Consider the following 13,774-nt stretch of genomic DNA (forward strand, 5'->3'; position numbering starts at 1 on the left):
TTACTATACTGATATACCTTATTGTTAGGTTGATAATTAGTGAAATGAATCCTATTTTTAAGTACTCTTCTTTGCTTCAAATATCTTCTTTGTACAACAATAGAACCTGCATACACATTGAAAAATATCATATAGATTAATTAATTAATTATTGAATATATGTACACACACACACACACACACACACACACACACACACACACACACACACACACACACACACATCAATCAAATAAGTTAATAAATTTGAATTCATAAAAAAAAAAAGATGTACATACATGATTCAACTATATACTAACCTGTGGGAAACATAATTCCATCACTTATTTTAGTCTTTGTTAGCTTCTCTCTTTGTATGGTGCAACACAATAAATAATAGCTAAACACCTTCTATGTTTTTAGATTATGTCATGATTACAAAAACATTGCCAATATGAAGTATATGTATAAATTTCATGTGTCATGTACATGAGTATATATTATATTAATTAACCAAAATTATGAAACAAATACATGTATACATACGTACATACAAACTTTGATCAATCTTGAAATATGGTCATAATCACTAGAAATCAATGGAATATCATCATAGTTTTCATCCTCAAAATTATTCATATTGATAGCATCTAGTGGCTTCAAAGTCCATTCACCCACATATCAAGGTTCTTGACTAATGCAACCATCATAGTTTTCATCAATCCAATTAGGACAAAAGCATGAGTATTCTCTTGTGTACAATGACTGCACATTACTATCTGTAGTCATAACTGAATGCAAAGATCATGTCTTCTCTACCTTCTTGCATGGATGCATTGATCTTCTATCGACACCTGAATGTAAGGTCCATACATACATATTAAAAATGAGTTTTAAACATGTGTGTACATAATTTAGTTATCACCTAACATATTAAATATAAATTTGATTCAATTTAAATATTCAAATTAATTTATACCTGATACCTCCCAAAGCAATCTGAATGGTATGACTTGATCCACTTGTGATGAAGTGTTATCTATGTACCATTAAAAGTGTTTTGCACCACTCAACCACATCATGAGAATTATTAATACGATATCATTTATAGTCCATTTGATACTTTCTTAAAGCATGTTTGATACAATCTCCTGCACCATCATGCTCACCCTTTCCATGTGCACTCTCGAAAAAACTCCAAATGTGTGGTATGTTAAGGTATTGATGATATCTACATAATGCATCAAATGATCTAGCTGATTTAAATTATGTTGCACATCCATCTAACCATACAAAATGTTTTTCTATTTTTATGCCTTTATTTTTCAAATATTCAAAAAATGTCTTAAGACAATGTTCCACAAAATGTGTGTCATGTTCTTTGTCATCACTAATGTAAAAGTGATACTATTTTTTAATGACTCATGCTTGATCTATACTTTCTACACCATCCAAATCAATTTGTGCATGTTGATAAGATACTTGAACCATAATAGTAACCTACTTTGTAAAGTAGTATTCCACTTGAAGTTGTTTTTGAAAAATGAAAGAGTAATTCTCTACAAAGTCAACAACAAATAAAATTGTTCCAATTGGGAAACTTTCTCTTAGTGTTTGAAACTGTTCTAGTTTCCACGTAGCACAAAAAAGCACGACGTATATATGGTTTAATCAATTTACAAAAATTTGACATAGATTCTCCAGCAGGTATCTCATCCTCTACATATTCCAACCCATTGACTCTTTTCCAACTTTTATTTTTGACTTTATGATAGTGAAGAGATCTATCTGTTTTGTAATTTTTTCTTATTTAAAACAGATGATAGTATCACTCTTCATATAATGGATCTATCTATAGATCTAGTTTTTTCCCCAATGGAATGTAACACTTCCTTAACACTTTCAACAATATCTTTTTATAGTTTAGAAGTCTTCCTTGTTAGAGAGAAAGGTTAATTCAATTTCATTAATTAAATTACCTTTTCTCCCTTAAGATTTTGCTGTATGCAGTTTTACATTCACATTTAATAATTAATTTACCTTTTAGGTTACCCTTTGTACCTTTTATGTTGCCCTTTTGGGTTTCGATCTCCTTGTATAAGGATTGATCTTTTGTAGTTATTTTACATCTTTTCTTTATCTGAGAATACATTTGCATATTTTTTAGAGAAAACCTTTGCTTCCTCTTGTCTTTTTCTTCTTTGTGATAAGTTTTATACATGCAAGTATTCGAGGGATTCATGGATTTGTTTTGCATTTTACTCAAATCCTTCATGATATTAGAGCTAGATCTGCTATAGCTTGTTCAATATTTGGAGGAAAAGGAGATCGAGGGTTTGATAGATTAGATATGGAGATTTTTGGGTATTTTTGTGAAAATAGAAGTGTCTCTAAAAGTCAGATCACTTTGAAGCCAAATCAACCTCATGGTCAGACTCAGAAGGTGTTAAAACCCCCATTTTCATATAAAGTTTGTCCATTTTGGACAATCTTGACCCAGGAGGTAAAAAAATTTTGCCCATGTGATTTTTACAATTAAAAAAAAAAAAAAAAGGTTCGTAGGCCATTTTTCAGCCCATAGCCCCCTTTTCTAGTGTCAGGTAGTGCTTTTCGACACTACAGAGGTGCCTTTCGACACCGCTGAAGTTATATTGACCTATGAAAAGTTACTGGTTGTCACCTATAGATTTTTGGTCACCACTTGAAGATTCCATGTTGCTACCTAGAGACTCCTGACCTGCCACCACTGGCTTCCCAAGCACCACCATGACCTTAGCTCTGCTAGTGGTGCCACCACAGGACTCCACCTTCGCTCTGCCTCTACTCTACTTGGGGGTATTGGTATTTGGGCCCATTGCCATGCAGATGCCATGTGGTAGTCTTTTTTTCTGGGATGACCCCCTCACTATCAAATTTAATCTAGTAATGTGCTAACATCAACACTACATCATAGCCCCTACATGCCCTTCAGGTCCCCTTTTGGACCAGCTATTGGTTTTTTGGTCGTATCATGAGCATATAAAGATCTTTTTTCAAACCAAAAGAAGTGCCAAAAAGCTAGTTCCGAGATGGAGACAATGACATAGGAATTTTCTGTTTTTGATGCAATTTGGTTTCCTTTTTGGGAAGTTAAAGCTAGGTGTTATGTTTTTCACTTCGGAGGGCATATCTTGAGCATCCCAATTCTATTTTTCAATAACATTATATTTTTGGAAAGCTTGTTCAGTACTCTTTCTAGAAATATTGGTTTGTCTTCTAGATTCTACTCCAAGCTCTTTCTATTATGATTTTTTCTTTATTACACTATGGTGGACATTTTGGGTGTTTTAGGTCTAGGGATCATTTTCATGGTATGAGATTTCTTCTTTTTGGCTGTACTATCTGTTGCAACAAATCTTTTCCATTTTTGATCATTGTTAATATCATTTGTAAGCATGTTTATGCAGACACATTGAGATAAAGTGTCACTCCTTGCATTTTTGGGATCTTTTTCATCACTATGACTTATTCTACTTGCATTACATTATAAAGTGCCATGGGGTCATAGTTGAACTTGCCTTTTAGTGCCCTCTTCCTTTGTTAAGTGAGTGTCCCTTCCATGATGTTAGCTCCATGATGTGTCGATTACACATGCCTTTATGGGTGTCTATACCTCTTTCTCACTCTCGATGTTCTTAGTTCTTTCTAGTTTGCAAGAGTTATTGGCCCATTTTCTCAATTGCCTTTCACCTCACCCTTGTCTACATTGGGGGGGGGGGGTTCTTCTATTGTTTCTCATTATTTCTTGGTTTGATTGATTAGCTCTTCAACCTTTAGTGTTTCATACCATCTGTATCTTCGAGTTCAATTGTTTGCCTTTGTTTGCTTCTTGATTCGATGTAGATTATAGTCTTCTCTACCTGGTTAGGTTCTATTTCAAAGGAGGTTCTATAGATCAGCAGTTTATTATTTTATAGAGTTTGCAACTTCTTCATGCTTCACTAATGTTTCTTCATGATTTCTCTTTGTTCCTATTTTCTGGAACATTCCTCTAGTTGGAGGCTTCTATAATCCTTCGCTAGGTTTTCAACGATCTCTTTTTGGAGTAGAGTTTTTCACATTGGATTTTCTCTATTTCTCCATTTCATAGAGATTTGGTTTTGATTGGGTACCTTATTAGGCCTTGTTAGTGGGACACAATTTTTCTTTTAGCATTGCATTGTAGTTTTCTTGCCCTTTCTAAGTTGTTTGTAACTACATTGTTGCTCATCTTAAGGTGGGGTGTTAGAGAAAAAGGTTAATTTTATTTTATTTATTAAATTACCTTTTCTCTCTTCTTAAGATTTTGATTTATGCACTTTTGCATTCACATTTAATACTTAGTTAGTAATTATTAAATGACTTTTACCTTTTATGTTACCTTTTCAAGTTTCGATCTCCTTGTATAAGGATTGATCTTTTGTAATTATCTTGCATATTTTCTTTATCTAAGAATATATTTGCATATTTTTTAGAGCAAACCCTTGTCTCCTCTTGTCTTTTTCTTCTCTATGATAGGTTTTCTACAAGTAAGTATTAGAGGGCTTCGTGGATTTATTTTGCGTATTGCTCAAATCCTTCATTCCTCTTTTTAATACTTGTATCTATATCCAATAGTTTCAATGGCTCTTTTAATTCATCTAAATAAGAAGTGGAATTAATAATAGTTGAGTTTTCTCCACTATATCAAGATTCTCAAATTGTACAATTATTTCTTTAGATTTTTTATTCAATTTCCTCTTCGTAGTATGTGTAGGTTGACTAGCATATTCTCTCAGATTTTCTATATCCATTTCAATAAAATGATCTATGTTTCTATGATTAATTTTTCTCATGAATCTTTGAGCTAGATTAACATTCTCATTTGTTGTTTGATCTTGGGCTGCAAGAAAAATTAAAATAAAGACTTAAGATAAAGTATTTTCAGGGGACATATGTGTATATATACAACAAATGAACTATTAAATACAATTTTATCTAACCTTTAGATGATCCTTCTTAAATATCCATTTCTTCATCTTCAATTTCCTCCATGTCCAACATTTTCATCATGTACTACTGCACACATAGGATATCAAAAATAAAATCAAGCAAGTTTGTAAGGGGAAATGTCTCTAAAATAAAAAAAATCAAAGATATAAAGTTTTCCTAGACCTAGAAATCTAGAGAGAGATTGTACTTGCGAGAGATGCACATGTACATGTTTGAACATGGGTTGAACCTTCTCCCACCTCGGTAGGTTGTCCAAGTTGGCTACATCCTAAATAAATTCATAATTTAGAAGACCATAATGAAAATGAACCCTAATTCAAAATAGTCATGATTTAAGAAATCATAATGTAATAAACCCTAACCCTAAGTATTCATAATTTAAATTGAATCATTATTTAATAAAACCTTATCCTAAATATTCATTATTCAATAAACCCTTAATATTAAGTTAATAGTAACCCTCATTTAAGATTTACCATATTCCTAATTAGATAAACCCTAATCCTAACTATATACAAAAAGTCTAGAATACGATTGTACACTATAAATTAAACATGCATTGGAAAAAAATTGCACGTGTACCTTGCCTCCTCTAGTATGCTACTAAAGTTTTTAGACAATTTTTATCTTCTTGTTTGTGAGTTCTTCTTCATGCATAGTTACTTGCTCTTTTATCTTTATTGCCCATGTTGTAAATTCTTCTTCCAAAATTCAAAAATAGATAAGTTGTAAAATATTTCCTCCTTCCAAATTGAATTGTGAATTATCTAATTTGATTTGAATGTTAAAATTGAAAACAAATGATTATAATTTATATGAGAATTTTTATTTATTCGTTAACACTTTGAATGTTCTTTACGAATTTAATAGGTATTGGTGTGTGTATGTGCCAAAGTACTACAAGGAAAAATATACAACACCTTTAGATCCTTTATGCAGGGAGAAATTGATCATACCAAAATATTATATGTATGGGAAAAAAGTGGCCTAGTAATGACAGAAAGGTCAAACTTGAATACAAGTTTTTTGCATAAAATAAATTGCATGTATCATATAATTTTATGCATTCCTATTATGATAAAAGTGATTGTGATCTTCTTCTTGTTTTCATTATTGGTATGGCCATGGCTCTTAGAATGTCTCATCCATAATTCTACATAGTCCTTGAAGAGTAGTTCTACTTCAAATCTAGTATTGAACCAATCTTGTCTCAGCTTATGTTGCATCTCTAAGAACATATGCTCTTGTTCACTGTGTTTTTCAAACCTTGTAGATTTTTTTTACATCAAGATGTGTGTGATAATGTTGTGTATGGTGCCTCTCATTGACATGATTAGCATTATTTTTATTTTTCCTTTTGCCAAGAGCTGAAGTATTTTGCTGATTTGTTGTTGTTCTTTTTCCAAAGTCTCTTTCAGCTTTTGTTGTCCTCTTGTTAACAATCATAACAATAACATCATCTTCATTCTTGAATCCCCAATCGTTTCTAATGAGTGGGATCTCATCATATATCTAATATATTCCAAGAAGCTAGCAAGATCACTAGCTCTGATACCACTATAATGTATGAATGGTGTAAGGTACCAGAATCACCCTCACATGAATTTTTTTTCCCTCCTTGCATATGGACAATTCCACTTGTAAGAACACTTCTCTCTCTGGACCTATATGATGAACACACTTCCCCCATTTAATATGGCCTTTTCCTCCATGTATAGAACTAGGTCCTCACTCCACACTCATATTTAAAATAGTTAAATAATTCACTCAATATGATAATTTTTCCTTTGCCACCTATACAACTAAGTCACCATGTATGATAAATTATTCCTTCTCCACATGACAATATATGTCTGTAGTGAACATCCATACCTATACAATATTTAAATATCACCCCTCCATTACTAATAAATATTAGAAATAAGAAATAATTATGTATATTTCCAAGCAATATTATGGGTGAACCCACAATAATGGGTTCCACTTTAGTGGGACGAACAAAAATGAAAAAAATTGCAAAATGAGAAATTGAGTTTACCATATGTTCGTGCGAACTTTTTTTAATTATTTTCATGCAAACATATTTCATATGTTCAAGCGAACATATGCGATATATATGTTCATGCAAACATGATTTGCATGTTCACGCGAACATATGTTCACGCGAACATGGTAAACGTGTTCGCACGAAGGCCATGTTCACACGAACATGCAAAATCACAAAAATTTTAACCTTTTTTTTTTTTTTTTCTCTTTTGACTACCATAATTGCAGAAGAATGATCTCCTACTATAAAATAAAAAATATCAAAATGTGCTACTCGGAGCAAGCTTTCCAATGACTATAATTTTATTACATAATTTAATCATTAAGACTTTCAAATATGAGTTTAACTCATTATAGGTTCATTACCGATTGAACATCAACTGACTTTGACACCTCGGGAAAATTAGTAAATTAGGTCAAATTTTTTTTGAAAAATATGGAGGCACTGGTTTATTGAGATACCTTTCTATTGAAAAAAAAAAAATGGTTTATGATAAATTGACTTCAAATTATCTGTGTCAAACGGAACGTATGTCTGAATTACAGTTCATGTCACTTCAAAACTTCATAAACTATACAATATTCAACAAAAATAAACCAAACCAAATGCAGACACTGGATATTGATGTTACAAATCCAACACCGAAAGAATTACTTCATTATCATTTCTAGAAAAAAAGTTATGTGTGTCAAACGGACTGTCACTTTTTAAAATATTGAATTTTATTATGTACCACATTTTAGTAGAGATAAAAAAAATTGACATAAATAATTTTTTTTTTAGATTAAAAAATATGGTTACAAAGTAGGAACAAAGTACTCAAAATCACTAGTTTATGTTATCTTGAAATTATTTATAGTTTTGGAGATATAGTCACTTGAACGTGACGTTTGTTGCAAAAATATTGATTTCAGTGTCAAAATTGGTCAAAAAGTGGAACCCATTATTGTGGGATCACCCTTATATTCATCACTCTATCTCATGTATTATGCCAAATAGATGGCCCTTAGGTGCATGTCACCAATCACAGATACAAATTGATTCACAAGTGAAACTTGGAGATGAACAAAATACAACAATGATTAAATGTTGTGTTATTACTTTTATCCCTATATAAAATTTCTTCCCAATAGTTGGGATACCAATAATAATAGATATAACCTCTTCATCCACAATAACTTTCCTATCAACTATAACCATTCTACATATCCCATTCCTTATGAATATTTTTAGTAATGGTAGGGTTACCTCTGTGCAGATGCTCCATGAACAAGGTGAGGTTGCATGTATGCAAAATTTCCCGCATCTTGGGTCAGGCCTTCCGGTTGTCATACAAGGCTAGTTCCCTTCTTTTCCTCAAACCTCTTATAGTTGTAGTTAAAAATTTCTCATCTTCAAGCTCAAATATAGTATTCCCAATGTAACAATAATCAATAGGGTAACCCCAAATACCTAAAAATTGTACCTATTAAGCTTGGAGAGGAGGAGTTCACCTAAAAAGTCTATGAGATAAAGTTGAAATTATTACAATGTCTGTCAAAAGGACACTTGCCTTTCCTTATTTTCATAACTTGATCAAGTTGAAAGGATATAGTAATAGTCATTAATAACTCCAACTTTCTCATGTATTCTATCATAGGTGAGTCTTGATGTCATCAGGAAGATCTCTCTCTAGATACCATGTCTTGGATGTGTTGGATTTAACTGCCACATTTACCCAAGAGTTATCTATGATATTAGACTCTGTATAATCATGTGAAATATATAACATTTTTCAAAAGTGTGTAAAATAGCCTTTGCATTATAGATAATATTTTAGATGACTTAATATTGGAGATTAAGACCCTTTAAACATATAAAAATGTTGTTAAGGGTCCCCTTCTAACCAAACTTTAGTAAATCCCAAGTTCTTAGCAATAATAAGAACCTAAATGGTGGCCATAGATTTTGCAAGGTGTTTAAACTAACTTACCATGAGGAGCATTGCAACAATAAGAGAATGTCTCAAATGGTTTCTTAATGCTCCCCCAGAGACAAAAGCCTAGGATTATCTTTGGCCACTGCATCAAAATTTTCTTTATCCAATCCTTTGGAGGGAACTTCCATCTACCACAAGCTCTAATAGAAACAAGTTGTTACCATTAAAGCATGGATTTTTTAGAAAGAGAATTGAGGGACAATAGACCATAAAGTTCACCAAAATAGGCGTCATAATGTTATTGAAGACCACACGTGGGAAAATATTTTGATCTTTGAAAAATCTATTGTTATGCTCTTTCCAAATATCCTAGAGAACATGAGGAAGGATTAAAGACCATGATTTGTGGGCCTCCACAACTTGGTTGGGAGAGGACCATGTGATAAAGCAGTTTTCAATAGTGCTAGGAAAAATTTGGTTTACATTAGCCTTGCTAAGAATGAGGGACCATATCTCCAAAGCAAAGGGGCACTGGATAAAGATGTGGTTAATTGTTTCCTCATCATTCTTTCAAAGGTAACATCTATTTGGCAATAAAAACCATATCTTGCATAAATTATTTATCGTAAGAATTTTGTTATGCAATAAAAACCTTATATTGTAAGAATTTTGTTCATGTGTAGTGCTACTTTTTAAAATTTTTAATTTCTATTTCTTCTCAGTATTATTTGTTGAATATGTTTTAATGTTTGTTGGTTTTTGTTGTTTGTTATCTACTATTGTCATTGTCATTGTCACAAAAGGTAGGAAAGAGTTGACTAAAGGCTTGGAGGCATCATATTTGTTTGACTTCTTGATTTAGCTAATGGGTTAAAAGAAATTGGTCAAGAAAATTAGTGAATAAATCTTCCCCATATTTGCCAAAATTGCATGGATTTTTTATTCTTAATCGGTTTGTATGAATTTAGGACCTGTTTGGTTGATCGAATAGGAATAGAAAAATTGGAATACAATTTTTATTTTTTGTTTGGTTCATCACTGGGAATAGAGAATAGGAATATGTATTCCCATTTTGCCTCTAAAATGAGCTTATAACCATTCCAAAAAATAGCTGTTATTGGAATAGCCATTCCTATTCCCAATATTACATGCCTATTCTCCATTCCTATGCCCATGGCCAAACGGACCCTTATAGAATTTATTTTGAAATTTTATAGACTTTTGTTACGTAATATTGTCATTTGAGAAAGTGTCAAGATTTTTGCTTTGTTTAACTACGGTGGCTCAAATATGACGACCTTATTTTAAAGACAAGGAAAGAAAGAACTTGCTTGAAAATATTGAGATTCAAAATGTAGCAAAAAAGTTCATTCAAATCATAATAAAAATCCTTACAAAACCATGCATAATAAAAATCGTAACAAAACCATGCATGACACAAAGTTGTAAAAGAAAAACAATATTCATTCCGTGTAAACTTATCATTATGCTGGCATAGAGAGATTCTTTATAGATTTAGTATTGAAGTCTAGAACAAGATCGTCTTCTATCAAGAAATATAAATTTAGATGGCATGATAAGAGTAGTATTCCATATAGTCGAGATGTATAGATTCAGGTGAGACCTAATTTTTAATTATTCATTTCATTGCCGAATACTCAAAAGAAAAGGATATACACTCCTCTCTTTATTGCATATGTAGCCAATTGAAAAAAAAACTGGCTAACTATATAAACGGTTAAAATAGAGCGAAGGCGTCGAAACCGTCAAATAGAAAGGCTCTGTTGAACGTCGAGAATGGCCCGCGCGGATTTATTGAGATGATGGCTCTCCTCCTCCGTCAAATGTAAATTAACAACGCCCAGCACACCTCCTCTTCCCAGCTGCGCAGGCAGGCTCAGAAAAACCTCTTCTTCGATCCCATGAAACCCCTTCGCCAGGACAGAAACAGGGTGAATCCTCCTCTGGTTGCGCAGAAGACTCTTGGCCAAATTAGCGGCGGAGTAGCCAATAGCCCAGGAAGTATACCCCTTCAGCTTAATCACCTCATAAGCGCTATTAACAACGGTATGATGAATAGCCTCGAGATGGTGCTTCTCATAGGGTATCTGATTCTTGTCCAGAAAGCTCAGCACGGGCATTCCTCCGACACTAATGGACGACCAAAGCGCAACGGAACTATCGCCGTGCTCGCCGATCATGTACGCCTGCACATCCTGCGCGTTCACATCCAGATGATCGGCGATCATGAACTGAAAGCGCGACGTATCCAGATTTGTCCCGCTCCCGATCACTCTGTTCGCCGGGAACTCCGAAAGCTTCCATGTAATGTACGTCAAAACATCCACCGGGTTCGACACAACCAGGAGTATGGCATGAGGGCTGTATTTTACTATCTGAGGCACAATGCTTTTGAACAGGTGGAGGTTGCGCTCGACGAGTGCCAGCCTGGACTCCCCGTCGCGCTGGCGAGCCCCTGCTGTAATGATACAGAGGTCCGATCCAGCGGAAATGGCGTAGTCGGTATCGGCCACGATCTTCGTGCGAGGGAGAAAGGCGGCGGCGTGCTGCAGGTCAAGCATTTCGCCTCTTAGCTTCTCGGGCTGTATGTCTACCAACACCAGCTCGTTTGTGAGCTCCTGCGTGAGGATGGTTTGAGCGACAGCCATTCCCACGTTGCCGACGCCGACGACTGTGATCTTTGTGTTTCTTCCGCTGGGTGAAAGGGGCCCGACGCCTTCTATCGGCTTGAAGAAGCTCCCGGCTATGTCTATTCCCAGATCGCCATAACTCGTGCTTCTCTTTCCCTTCTCCATTCTTTTTTTTCCTTTATCAAAACCTCTATCTTCCTCTGTGATTTGATTTTGATTTGGTTTGTTTGTACAAAATGAGTCAAGTAATATAGGCAGGCCTGAAGCTGAAGCTGACTTTGGCTTTCCTTCTACATGTTCGTGACGAGCACTTTGGTCTTCATTGCCGCCCACCACAGGCGAAACCAGCTTTTGAACTGCTTTTCACAGACTTTCTCTGCATCTTCTGCATCTTCGAGAACTGGGCTAGTACGGCTTTACCCAGTCAAATAATGCTCTTTCAGGTTGAAACGTTGCTATTTTTTAAATTATTAGTCCCTGCCGCCCATAGGCGGGGACTAATGTTTTCATTGCACTTTTCAATTACTAGTTGCCTTGGGACTGCAGCGAATGTTAAAACAATCTCACTAAAATCCTCCTCGGCCATGCATTTCCATTTACCATTATTTTCCAGTTCGATTTTCCTTCTATTTCTATTGGTTCCGGATGACTTTCCTGGTAGTCTTTTAAATTTTGTTTCTATAAAATCCACAAAAATGAAAACCCATCTGCTACTTGTCATATGCATAGCCTGCAAGACGTCCCTCGTGCATGTTTTACTACAATTACTTCTCTCACCTGGGTCCCTTCGTTGCCGTGGCCTGTGCTCGTTTTCTCAGAATGGGCGTCGTTGATTTGGGCTTACAACTGCACATCCTTTACTTCTTCCATTTAATGGTATGAGATTTGTTTTTTATCTGTTTTTTTCCAGATCGTAATTGCCAAAGCCTAGCGTAATTCTTCCAATTCTCATCTGCGGTTAGTTTTCTGAATTATTTTCATTTGTTTGTTTGTAGTTTCACATGATTTACAGTACACATTTTCATATTTTCTCTGGTTTTTAGGAGCTCGCTCAGGGTTCATTCTCTAAAATATTTTTAGACACCATCGATTTAATTGACATCATGAAACAACTAGCTCACAAAAATGTTCAGAACCATCATGAGGTGTCACAAGAACTGTCGCACAGGAGAATAGATGCATAGCTAACCAAAAATGACTTTTCCTTCCTTCACAAAACCCTCTTCATCAAAAGCAGTGATTTGTACGAAAAAAAGGGCTGAAAAACCCTCGATACTGCTTTCCGAAACCTTTCAAAATTGTAGAGGTTGCACAACTGTTTTTTTCAAAAAATGGAAAAAACAATTAATTTTTTTAATTGCTTAGATACTAAACTAACTGTGCCATTTACCAGATGAAAGTTGTGCCTTATTACATGGTTAGACAGACATGTAGTAGATGTGTTATATGTGATTTCCTGTCACGCTACTGAGAAAAACACATTGAGAAAACTCAAAAACCAAATGAGAATATTTTTCAAAAATAAATAGAAAATTTTAGTTTAATCAGAACTATCCTAGATTCCATGTGCTGCACCATTTTTGTGGTAAATCAAACATTTAGAAGTGACCTGCATCACCTCCAGGCCACTGCAAAATCTTGTTTTATGTGCATTTTTGTTTACAACATTTGATTTTTGCACCCATCCCCTATACCTGCGCATCTTTTGCACAAAAATGTGCATAACCTTTTGATTTTCCAATGAAAATCCACCAACATTTAGATTGTAGAGGCATATGTGAAAGCTCAAGTACCTCCCACTCATAAAACATAGGAAAAAGTGTAACACTGTGAAAAATAAATCAACATTATTGGATACTAGAGAACCATTTAATCATTGTTTAGTGTATTACCCTAGGCACTAGTTTTCGTGCTGTGGCATGAACTAAACACACATCAAAAGTCCCATCCTTTTTTGTCTTCTTATGCCTCTTCCCGTTTACTACCTGCCAACCTTCCTCCAACTTTTTCTACAGACGTCACCGTCTCCCCATTCGAACATCTAGAGCTTTCACCTATGTTCTTTCCTACTTCACCAAGGCTAAAAAGAGCATTGGGCCCATCTTTTCCAATGCTCTCGCACCCTTAGAAATATCTTTAAGACTTTGTTAATGAGGCATTGAGACCAAC

The 13,774-nt window shown here is 34.4% G+C and overlaps 1 pseudogene; it reads right to left on the minus strand.

Moving 5' to 3' along the window:
* Positions 1-10,560: 10,560 nt before the first annotated feature.
* LOC149568525 (L-lactate dehydrogenase B pseudogene) lies at positions 10,561-11,836 on the minus strand (annotated as a pseudogene).
* Between the last annotated feature and the right edge of the window lie 1,938 nt (positions 11,837-13,774).

Source organism: Cupressus sempervirens, chromosome 3 (genome assembly GCF_028749045.1).
Source record: "Cupressus sempervirens isolate cs-2001-9-10 chromosome 3, ASM2874904v1, whole genome shotgun sequence".
In the NCBI taxonomy this organism is placed as follows: domain Eukaryota; kingdom Viridiplantae; phylum Streptophyta; class Pinopsida; order Cupressales; family Cupressaceae; genus Cupressus; species Cupressus sempervirens.